This window comes from Dicentrarchus labrax, unplaced genomic scaffold (genome assembly GCF_905237075.1).
Source record: "Dicentrarchus labrax unplaced genomic scaffold, dlabrax2021, whole genome shotgun sequence".
Taxonomy (NCBI): Eukaryota; Metazoa; Chordata; class Actinopteri; family Moronidae; genus Dicentrarchus; species Dicentrarchus labrax.
This window is the reverse complement of record NW_026136718.1, coordinates 30,416,223-30,428,722: the sequence shown is the minus strand read 5'-3', so window position 1 is coordinate 30,428,722 and position 12,500 is coordinate 30,416,223. Positions and strand designations below refer to the sequence as shown.

The 12,500-nt window shown below is 41.2% G+C and overlaps 1 protein-coding gene and 1 long non-coding RNA gene across 2 annotated transcripts in view; both read left to right on the top strand.

Moving 5' to 3' along the window:
• LOC127350821 (uncharacterized) overlaps positions 1–1,119 on the top strand; it is a 123,310-nt gene extending 122,191 nt beyond the window's left edge. Inside the window, exon 2 of the mRNA XM_051377846.1 lies at positions 963–1,119. The gene's annotated coding sequence lies outside the window, so the exon portion shown is untranslated. The remainder of the gene's footprint in view (positions 1–962) is intronic.
• Positions 1,120–1,995: 876 nt separating this feature from the next.
• The window catches only part of LOC127350835 (uncharacterized), a 14,106-nt gene continuing 3,601 nt past the window's right edge, over positions 1,996–12,500 (top strand). Inside the window, exon 1 of the long non-coding RNA XR_007880646.1 lies at positions 1,996–2,647. This is a non-coding gene — a long non-coding RNA (uncharacterized LOC127350835). The remainder of the gene's footprint in view (positions 2,648–12,500) is intronic.

Below are 12,500 nucleotides of genomic sequence, written 5' to 3'. Positions count from 1 at the left end.
TGTTAGGAGGAGACAGTCCATCACCACCAGGACTGTGCAGCAGTGGTCGGTGGAGGCAGAGGAGGCCTTGATGGAGTGTTACAGGACAACCGACTGGGAATTGGTCCAGGAAGACCACGGAGACGACATTGAGGGTCTCAGTGTGTCACAGACTACATCAGGTTCTGTGAGGACAGCGTTATCTCCACCAACAGGATTCGCTATTTCCCAAACAACAAGCCATGGATCAACAGAGACATCAAAGCCCTGTTGAACAGAAAGAAGATGGCTTTCATGGCAGGAGATGAAGATGCCAAGAAAGACATTCCAAGGGAGCATAGGAGGGAGTTGAACTGTTACAAGAACAGGATAGAAGCGAGGCTGCAGCAGACCAGCACAAGAGAGGTGTGGGGGGGGTCAGTAGGTTCAGTGGAGGGGGACAAAGGGACGTGCCAACAAGCTAAACCTGTTCTTCAATAGGTTTGACTCACAAACCCCCTCCACCTCAGGTACCCCATTCACACCTTGGCTACCCCGCCCTCCTCAACTCAAACCCTGGCTACCCCACCCTTTTCCTCCACAGCCCGTATCCCCCATGACCACAGTAACAATTCAATTCAATTTATTTGTATAGCGCCAATTCATAACAATGCCAGAGGAGCCTATTACTTAGCACTAATAGAAGAAAATAAGAATAACCCTAGGTTCCTCTTCAGCACTGTAGCCAGGCTGACGGAGAGCCACAGCTCTATTGAGCCACATATCCCCATAACCTTAAGTAGCAATGACTTCATGAGCTTCTTCTATAATAAAATTATTACTATTAGAGAGAAAATTAATTACCAACTGCCATCAACAGTTATCAGTGGCTCTCCTAGTTCAGGGACTTTTGCTAATATAAACTTAGATATATATTTAGACTGTTTTTCTGCTATCGATCTCCATCAGTGAACTTCAATCATTTCTTCATCGAAGTCATCAACCTGTCTATTAGACCCGATCCCAACTAGGCTGCTTAAAGAAGTTGTTCCCTTAATTGGCACTTCTTTACTGGATATGATTAATCTTTCTTTATTATAAGGACATGTACCACAGTCCTTTAAAGTAGCTGTAATTAAACCCCTTCTTAAAAAGCCCACTCTTGACCCAGGGGTTTTAGCCAACTATAGACTAATCTCTAACCTCCCCTTCCTCTCTAAGATTCTGGAGAAGGTTGTCGTCAAAGAGTTGTGTGACTTTCTACATAACCATAGTTTATTTGAGGATTTTCAGTCAGGATTTAGAGTTCATCATAGCACAGAGACAGCTCTGGTTAAAGTTAATAATGACCTTTTGATTGCTTTTGACAATGGACTTGTCTCTATACTTGTATTATTAGATCTCAGTGCTGCATTTGACACCATTGACCATAATATTCTTTTACAGAGACTCAAATTGGCATTAAAGGAACCGCACTAAGCTGGTTTAAGTCATATTTATCAGATCGCTCGCAGTTTGTACATGTTAACGATGAATCTTCAATAAATACTACAGTTAGTCATAGAGTTCCACAAGGTTCTGTACTTGGACCAATACTATTTACTTTACATATGCTCCCTTTAGGCAACATTATTAGGATCACTCCATTAACTTTCACTGTTATGCAGATGATACGCAGTTATATCTATCGATCAAGCCCGATGAAATTAACCAATTATCTAAATTACAAACATGTTTTAAGGACATAAAATCCTGGATGAGCTGCAATTTTCTGATGTTAAACTCAGAAAAAAACGAAATTCTTGTTCTTGGCCCCAAAAACCTTAGAGACTCACTGTCTAAAGATATAGTTACTCTAGATGGCATTACCTTGGCCTCTAGCACCACTGTCAGGAATCTTGGAGTTATCTTTGATCAAGATTTGTCTTTTAACTCCCACATGAAGCAGACCTCTAGGACTGCCTTCTTTAATTTACGTAATATTACAAAAATTAGACACATACTATCACAGACAGATACAGAAAAACTAAACCATGCATTTGTTACTTCAAGGCTGGATTACTGCAACTCTTTATTATCAGGTTGTCCCAATAAGTCCATTAAAACGCTCCAATTAATTCAGAACGCTGCAGCACGAGTACTGACAGGAACTAGAAAAAGAGATCACATCTCTCCTGTACTAGCTTCTCTGCACTGGCTCCCTGTAAAATGTAGAATAGAATTTAAAATCCTCCTCCTCACCTATAAAGCTCTTCATGGTCAGGCCCCTTCATATCTTAAAGAGCTCATAGTACCCTATTACCCCACTAGAACACTACGTTCTCTGAATGCTGGGCTACTTGTGGTTCCTATAGTCTCTAAAAGTAGAACAGGAGCCAGAGCCTTCAGTTACCAAGCTCCTCTCCTGTGGAACCAGCTTCCAGTTGTGGTTCGGGAGGCAGACACCCTCTCCACATTCAAGAGTAGGCTTAAGACATTCCTCTTTGATAAAGCTTATAGTTAGGGCTGGATCAGGTGAGTCCTGAACCATCCCTCAGTTATGCTGCTATAGGCCTAGACTATCGGGGGATTTCCCATGGTGCACTGAGCTCCTCTCTTCCTCTCTCTTTCTGCACTCATTCATGTTCCATTAATGCATTTTACTACCTTCACTTCTTCCCCGGAGTTCTTGTGCTTTCCCGTCTCGCAGGTTCTTAGCCTCCTGCCATGGTCCTGCTAGATTGCCATTGCCAATACTGTTGTTGCTGTGTGTCTGTCTGTCTGTCTCTCTCTCTCTCTTTCTCTCTCTCTCTCTCTCTCACCCCAACTGGTCGAGGCAGACGACCACCCACCTAGAGCCGAATGATCTGTCCTAGGTTTCTGCCTTTTAACAGGCAGTTTTTCCTTGCCCTTGTCGCCAAGTGCTTGCTCATGGTGGTACTGTTGGGTCCCTGTAAATAATGTTTTAAAGAATTCGGTCTAGACCTATTCTATTTGAAAAGTGTCCTGAGATAACTTCTGTTATGAATTGGCGCTATACAAATAAAATTGAATTGAATTGAAATTGAATTGATGGCTGGATGACCGGGTCAGAGCATCTCCGAAACTGCAGCTCCTGTGGGGTGTTTCTGGACTGCAGTGGTCAGTACCTATCAAAAGTGGTCCAATGGAGGAAAAGTGGTGGAGCGGCGACAGAGTCATGCGACAGAGTCATGCATCAGACCACACAGGCCAGCCATAGCTCCCTACATGCTCAGCAGACTAGTTACTGTAGCTCACATTGCTGAAATATTAATACATATTAATACTCACATTCCTCAAGGCACCGGCCGAGAAGGTGGAGTACCAGCCATATATAATTCAAGCCTTTTACTTGATCCTAAACCTAAACTAAATTATAATTCATTTGAAAGCCTTGTTCTTAGTCTTTCTCTTCTTTCTTTCTTCTCTGAGTTTAGTCCTCAGGTAACAGGTAAAGCAATTATTGTAGGTGATTTTAATATTCATTTGGTTACGGAAAATGGCAGTCTTAGTAATGCGTTAATCTCATTATTAGATTTAATTAGCTGTCAGAGTGTAAATAAATCCACCAATTGTTTTAATCACACTTTTGACCTCGTTCTATCATATGGCTTGATATTGTACATTTAATAGTCTTCCTACATAATCTTTTTTATCTGACTATTATTTAATAACTTTTGAATTCCTATTACTAGATTACAAGCCATTAGGCAAAACTTCCTACAGCGGATGTCTATCTGACAGTGCTGTAGCTAAATTTAAGGAGGAGATTCATCAGTGTTTAATTCAATACCATGTCTGAATATAACAGAGGACTCCAAATCACCAAATCCACCAATTAAAACAAAAAGCGCGTAAATCTGAAAGGAAATGGTGCTATTCCAAACTATTAGAATCACATTCATCAATTTGGCAAGACAGTCTTAAAATATATAGAAAGGCCCTCTGTAATGCCAGAGCAGCCTGTTATTTAACACTAATAGAAGAAACAAGAACAACCCCCGGTTCCTCTTCAGCAATGAAGCCAGGCTGACAGTCACAGCTCTATTGAGCCTTGTATCCCAATAACCCTCAGTAGTAACAACTTTATGAGCTTCTTTTATTATAGAATTATTACAATTAGAGACAAAAATTAAGCACCAACTGCCCTCAACAGGTATCACTGTCTCTGAATTTTAACAAATGTAAAATCAGATTTACTCTTAGATTGTTTTTCTGCAATCAATCTGCATCAATTAACTTCAATAATTGCTTAAATGGCTGCTTAAATAACTCTTATTCTTAGCTGGCACTTGTGGCTGGCATATGATCAATCTTTCTTTATTGTCAGGTTATGTAGCACAGTCCTTTTAAAGTAGCTGTAATAAACCCAGTTTTAAAAAGCCCACGCTATGAGGATTTTCAGTCAGGATTTAGAGTTCATCATAGCACAGAGACAGCACTGGTTAGAGTTAATAACGATCTTTTAATTGTTTCCAACAATGGACTTGTCCTGTACTTGTATTGTTAGATCGTAGTGCTGCATTTGACACCCTTGACCATCATATTCTATTACAGAGACTTGAGCATCTAATTGGCATTAAGGGAACCACACTAAGCTAAGTAAGTTCTATCTATCAGATCGTTATCAGTTTGCACATGTTAACGATGAATCCTCCATAAACTCTAAAGTTAGTCATGGAGTTCCACAAGGTTCTGTGCTTTGGCCAGTTCTATTCATCTTATATATGCTTCCCTTAGGCAACATTATTTGGAATCACTCCATTAATTTTCATTGTTATGGTAAATGGACCTGTACTTGTATAGCGCCTTTCTAGTCTTCCAACCACTTAAAGCGCTTTTACAACACATGCCACATTTGCCCTTTCACACGCATTCACTCGGTGATGGGCAAAGCCCATCCAACAGACACTAACGCATTCATACACCGATGCACAGCATCGGGAGACATTTGGGGTTCAGTATCTTTCTTACGGATACTTTGTGAGCAAGGATACTTCGAGCTGTGGTGGGAGGAGCCGGGGATCGAACCGACAACCTTCCTATTGGTGGACGACCTGCTCTGCCTCTGAGCCACAGCTGCCCAGATTAGGATTCTGATATGGGCCACATTTAAAAAAAGAAATGTGAACAGCTAAACAAAACAAATTAGGTCTGAGCAATAAATCAAGATTGGGCACTAAGGCATAAGCATGAACATAGTCTTGATGGAACAGAGGCTTAATTAGTATCATTGGTAACACCTGTGATTACTGTTACTGATTACTTGTGCGGCTGTGGCGCAGAGGCAGAGCAGGTCGTCCCCTAATTAGAAGGTTAGTGGTTCAATCCCCCTCCAACCTCATGTCAAAGTATCCTTGAGCAACATACTGAACCCTGAATTGCTGCCAATGCCATGCATCGGTGTATGAATGAGTTAGTTTCTGTTTGATTGCCGTGAATGTGTGTGAAAGGGTAAATGTGTCATGTAGTGTAAATGCGCTTTGAGTGGTCGGAAGACTAGAAAGGCGCTGTATAGGTCCATTTACCTACTATTTCATGGCAAAATGGCTGCTGTGAATTCATTTTATGTTTTACTGTATAAGCAAAGTTTGTAAATTACTAAAAGAAGTTAACAAAAGGTTGTCATGTTAGTAAAAGATTTGGCTGAAAAGGACTGAATTTCTTTGTGTTTGTAGTGAACTGATTTGGCAGGTTTTTAAAAAAAACAAAAAAACAATGTTATGACAAAGTTTCATAAAGCAGCCTGAATATGTTAAGATATGGCTGAGATGAAAACATATGGCAAAGGTTGCAAGAAGAATTACTGCAATTGTCATTAATACTTTCAGACTATTTAGATTTTTTAAGATGTATTTGTGTTTAGGATTCTGATCGTGTGACAATAAACAGCACAACGTATGTGATCACCAAATAGCCATCAGTGAACAGCAGGCCTAATGGTTTCACATCAAACAGAGGAACAAATTCATAATACACACCTCATTGACTGTGGTAAACTTTATGGGCATACCACTGTGTTAGGAAATGTACCTGAATGTGTGACCTAAAAAAGATCATGTGATCAAGTCATCTAGCAGCTATTTGCACCTGAGGGAGAATCCTATGCTGGAAGAACACAGTGATCCAGTTAAGATGCTACGTCAATTATTTTGTTCCAGGTGATAAAAATACAGCTTGTACAGGTAGAAGAGCTGCAGCTGACTACAAAGGCAGAAACATGGGAGAGCTGCCAATGACCTGTCAGCCAGTGTCGGGACACATTACCTGTGCAGGGATTACAAAAGTCAAAATGCATGAAGCCACGAACATCAAGTGTGTTTGTGTGAGAGTGGTGTGATATAATTGTTGTGCTCCCTCAGGCTGATGTCCCACTCTGAGCTATTCTCATATACCTTTAGATGCTTTAGTGAGGACATGTAATGAACATATGTAATTATGTTTATCAGCCAGAGCAGTTACACTTTATATCAGCACAGTGACTGGCGTCAGAGGAGCTGGCTGGTCAGTAAGGCTGTAGTAAGCTGGTTATCCATACTGTGCATGAAGCAGGTAAGTAATCTCTCCTACCACAACATTATTTTGGAGCAATGGCTTATTTACATCATCAAAGAAGCTGCTTCCTGATTTTTGTCTCTGTGAATGTGTGTTTGTCAGAGCATTGAACAAGTTGATTGTTGATTCACTCTTGCTGTATTCTGACAAAGTGATGTATGTAGGCTAATATCTGAATGGGTCAACGTGCTGTTGTGGCCTTAAATGCCTGATTTCATGCCTGAAAGATTTTTTGTATAATTCATTAAAATTAAAAAGCAACTTCTTCCAGTGAAAATTAAATTGCTAGTAATTTTGTGATGTATGGGTCCACATTTTGTGCAGGGGACTGATATGATTGGTGAAACCCGCAGGAAACTACAAATTTGAAAGTTTGCACAGAATTACGGCAAAATATTGTTTTTTACCCCCGACAGAAATTGCTGGATCACATAAACATACTTCTATATAAACACATACATGTAAACTGGCAGACTTAGTGGGGGGTGCCATACATGGGCACACTCAGGTGGTTGTGCCTCCTTCACTGACCTAGCTACCTCTTAACATTAGCCTGTTTATCTCTTCTGCCTGGCTGGGAGCTGAACAAAGTTGGTCATTGCATTGTTATTAGCCCTTACCAGCCCTTTGCTACTTTTTGCATCAGCTAGTAGTTTAAAACAGTTAACTTTTCAAGTCATATGCCCTGCTGCCCACAGTGCACTTTTGATGTTGTGTACAAAAAGAAAAGACTCACCATTTTCAGGAGAGGGGATTTTCATTTTACTAAAGTGACAATAAATAACATGTTTATTTTTGTTGTTTTTAGTATTTTGGTTCAAAATAAAATTTGGTTATCATTGCTTATATTTAGGATTATTGCTGGCCTCCCTGGGCCCCCCTAGAGCCTAGGCCCCAGAAAGCGTTCTGTAGGCAGCCCGGTTTGTGTAAAAGTGTGTGTCATGTTAAAACCCCCCTCTGTTCCTGTGGAAGTGTGTTTTTGTTGATGAAGGGAAAAAAATCATCTTTATTTTGCTTTTTTCACTGTCACTCCTATTGATACAGGCTCAGGAGGGAGGGCAGGGAAGAAGAGGTGCATACAGTGGAGGCGAGATAGAGACAGACGTAGGGAACAGGAGAGCGGGAGGAAAAAAGTGAAGGAAAGCAGAGTTACAAAGAGAGACACTAAATGAGGGACTAACATAGTTTCAAGCTTTAATACAGAGAGATGGAAAGAAATAGTCTGGTCAAACCAAACAGAAACTATGGGAGTGAAATTAATTCAAAACTCTGTGGCACGAGTACTGATAGGAACGAGGAGAAGAGATCATATTTCTCCTGTATTAACTTCTCTGCATTGGCTCCCTGTCAAATTCAGAATAGAATTTGAAACCCTCCTCCTCACCTACAAAGCTCTTCATGGTCAGACCCCTTCATATCTTAAAGAGCTCATAGTACCCTATTACCCCACTAGAACACTGTGTTCTCTGAATGCTGGGCTACTTGTGGTTCCTATAGTCTCTTAAAGTAGAGCAGGAGCCAGAGCCTTCAGTTACCAAGCTCCTCTCCTGTGGAACCAGCTTCCAGTTGTGGTTCGGGAGGCAGACACCCTCTCCACATTTAAGAGTTGGCTTAAGACATTCCTCTTTGATAAAGCTTATAGTTAGGGCTGGATCAGGTGAGTCCTGAACCATCCCTTAGTTATGCTGCTATAGGCCTAGACTATCGGGGGATTTCCCATGATGCACTGAGCTCCTCTTTTCCTCTCCCTCTCTTTATGCAAACATTCATGTCCCATTAATACATGTTACTAACTTCACTTCATCGTCGGAGTTCTTGTGCGTGTCTCAGAGGTTCTCATGGATCCTAGTGGTGTCTGCTGCCATGGTCCTGCTTGACTCCCATTGCTAATTTTACTGATATTATTATTATTATCATTATTAGGGACCAAGCCAGGGACCGCTGGGAGGCCCTATTGTATCTCTAGGAATTATTATTATTTGCTCTGGCTTCGACTGCTAATTTGGCCGCTGCAATATGTTCGAAAAGTCAGGAAAATTTGCAAAATGAAATTGTACTCGGCCCCCCGAATCAGCCCCCAAGACGCATGAGGCCGACATATACGAAAATCGGTACGCATTTGTATCGTGATAAAAGAAGCAGAAAAGCCTCTTGGACCCATACCTCAAACCCAACAGGAAGTCGACCATTTTGGATTCCATGGTCATTTCTGGTGATTTTCGCCATTGCATTTTAACAAACTCCTCCTAGGGAATTGATCAGCTCGACTTCAAATTTGGTCAGAAAGATTTAAACATCATTACGACTAAAATTTGTTGAGGAGGAGACCTCTGTGGCGGCAATGGTGGTGAAGACAGCAACTCCCATGATCCAACGTTACTTCATGACATCATCAAACTTAGTTTTCTGTTAATGTGAGAGGCCCCCTAGTGGCAGAAATTACATATTGTACGTCTTAAGTATTCCATTACAGTATATATTGAAATACACAATAAATATATTAGGCCTTTATGACAGTTTAATGTTTCATCCTGTGGAATAAAATCAACTGTTAAACATCCTACTTGTGAATTCTTTTTGACATAAGTTGTTAAGAAAGGGTCTTTTGACTTGACTGATTTTAATAAAGCATCTTCACATTTGATCTGACTCCACCAACATGTGGACCAGACAGACATAAGAGTCCTGCTGCCGCTACTGCTTTGCCTGGTTCCCACAGCCTGTCAGTGGAAACCTGTGGAGGGGAAAATATTTGGCTTAGAGGCTTGGAAGACAGAGCGGCAGAAACCAACCAAACTCAGACCTGATCCAATTCAGGACAGAAGATAGAGGGAGCAGCCTCAGGGCAAATACCAGGCTGCCTGAGCAAAACCTGACGGGACTCGATGGGCCAGGATTAGGAGGAAGACTATTTTCTACATAATTGCTTGGGTTTGGGGGAAGGATCAATCCCATTCCTGATAAATACTATTAGCAATTTAGCAGTCAAAAATAAGAAATTGAATGTTTTGATCGGGGCTTAGCAGGTTCAGCTCAGGTTTGGACCTGGTTTTTCAGGCTCACAGTTTCAGCTGTAATCTGATGTTGGCTCATCCAGCGTGAAAATCTGAAAAAGTATTTTTTTTCCAGAACTTAACGTAGTATTTTATTATATTTTTGTCAGGTTTGTTTGTTCAGTCAGACACCCTTCATAAAACACACACTAGAGAGAATTTTCCAACAATTTTCCAATAAAGAGAGAAGTATGCAGAAGAAGAAAAATAATCAAGCAAGTGACCAGATGATTTGCCATTTAAATGTGAGGTTGCCTGCACAGACAGCCAGTGATGGTGTGTAAGTCTCAGTGTCAGCTGATCTCAAAATCAAATGTCGAGAGTTTTTGCCAAACATGTCAGGTAATATTGAAATATGCCACCCAAGAGTGCAGTTTGCTCTGTTTTTTTGACACACCATGCTAAGGTACAGCCTGCCAGAGTCCAAAACTTCCAGTGCGTGCCAGTGCTCCAGGTCCAACTCGAAATGCGATACAGGGGTTGTAAAATACTGGACTTAAGTATTGTGTGGAGGATTTTGTGAACAGGGAGAAATGGCTAAAGTATTTATCATGGAGGTGGTCTGCTTTAGCGTGACTGAGTTTTGGGGTAATGGTCGAGGGCGCCTACAGAACACTTAAAGAGCAGGACGGGTGCCACAGAGCCACAGAAGAATGCACACAGGCCTGTTTGAGACTGCAAAGCTGCACATAGCTCTTAAATCCTGTTAGTGAACTGGATTCAGAATGGTTTTATACTCATGGTTTGAAATTCCCACCAAGTCAATAGGTTAGTCACTGACTAGTTTCTCCCCACTTTTAGGGACTTTTCACTACTTTCAAAGTTTTTCTCCACTCTAGTTTCATTAGCATTAGCAGTTAGCTATGTTTTGCTTCTCCCTCTCCCTCTCCTCTGTCCTGCTCAGTGTGTCAGATGTTCAGTTATTCCTCTGCCTCCTTTAAAGATAATGGTACCTGTATTAAATGTAGTTTATTTACTGCGGCTGGAGGGGAGGCGTGGTTTAGAGGAACGGCACCGCACCACGGAGATATCTTTATGCCGCTCCGGTTAGCCAGCCCCTTGGTAGCGGGAGCCGTTCGAAAGTAGTAGATTCTAAAATTCCCGACGTGAGGCAGTGAAGACTAGAACGGCGAAGCCCACAGGTCACCACCAACCGCTTCACGTTTCTAATACATTTTCCCCTCTAGGCAGCGCTACACCCGCTGAGGAACCAACTTGTTAATTGGTGGCTCTGTTAGGGGGAAAATAAAGGGTTATTGGCAGCTCCATAGTCAAAAACGTGAATTAGGGGACAGCGGCCCATAGTTAAATGCATCCCTGGGGCCAGAGCGGGCGACATTGAATCAAATTTAAAACTGCTGGCTAAAGATAAACGTAAATACAGTAAGATTGTTATCCGCAGGTCACGAAGAGGCGGTGAGGACAACCGCCCGTCCCTCAGAATTAAATGAAATAATTGTAACTATGCTAAGACAATGTCGGACACCGTAGTTTTCTCTGGACCCCTCCCCAATGTGACCAGTGATGACATGTATAGCCGCATGTCGTCATTCCACCGCTGGCTGAGGTGGTGTCCAGCAAACGATGTGGGCTTCATTGATAACTGGAAGCCTTTTGGGGGAAACCCGGGGTTGATTAGGAGAGACGGCATCCATCCCACTTTGGATGGAGCGGCTCTCTTATCTAGAAATATGGCGAAGTTTATTTCTAAAACCTGACAGTCCAGAGTTAGGACCAGGAAGCCAAGCTGCTGTCTTACCCCCTCCCCTCTGCTTTTTTTAAAATACGTCCCCCCCCCCCCCCCCAAAGCGGCCGGGGCCCCCCCCCCGACCACCTAAACTATTTAAAGAAATAAAAACAAGAGGAGTTCAACATAAAAATCTAATAAAAATTAAAACCAACTCCTCAGTAGCACAAAATAAGAGAATGAAATGTGGGCTGTTAAATATCAGGTCTCTGTCCTCTAAAGCTGTTCTAGTGAATGAATTAATATCAGATTATGATATTGATTTACTTTCTTTTTCTTAACCCGATTTGTCCCACCAAGAAGATTTTTATTTAAATAAAACCCCCCCCCCCCCCTTATTAATTTTCTTATTTTCCTCGAGGCACAGGCCGAGGAGGTGGAGTAGCAGCTATATATGATTCGAGCGTTTTAATGGACCCTAAACCTAAACTAAATTATAATTCATTTGAAAGCCTTGTTCTTAGTCTTTCTCACCCAAACTGGAAAACACTGCAGCCAGTTCTATTTGTTATAGTGTACCGCGCTCCTGGACCGTACTCTGATTTTATATCTGAATTTTCAGAGTTTCTATCAAGCTTAGTCCTTAAATCAGATAAAGTAATTATTGTAGGTGATTTTAATATTCATGTGGATGTTGACAATGACAGCCTTAGTAATGCATTTATATCATTAATAGACTCAATTGGCTTCTGTCAGAGTGTAAATAAACCAACTCATTGTTTTAATCACACTCTTGACCTTGTTTTATCATATGGCATTGATATTGAACATTTAATAGTCTTCCCACATAATCCTTTCCTATCTGACCATTATTTAGTAACTTTTGAATTCATACTATTAGATTATAAGCCATTAGGGAAAACTTCCTACAGCAGATTTTTTTTTGACAGTGCTGTAGCTAAATTTAAGGAGGAGATTCCTTCAGTGTTTAATTCAATGCCATGTCTGAATTTAACAGAGTCCTATAACAACTTTAGTCCCTCTGAAATTGATAATCTTGTCGATAGTGCTACAGGCTCACTACGATCAACATTAGACTCTATCGCTCCTATAAAAAGGAAATTATTAAAACATAGGAGACTAGCACCTTGGTATAACCACCAAACCCGCCAGTTAAAGCAAATAGCTAGAAATCTGAAAGGAAATGGCGCTCTTCCAAATTATCAGAATATCGCTCAAATTGGCAA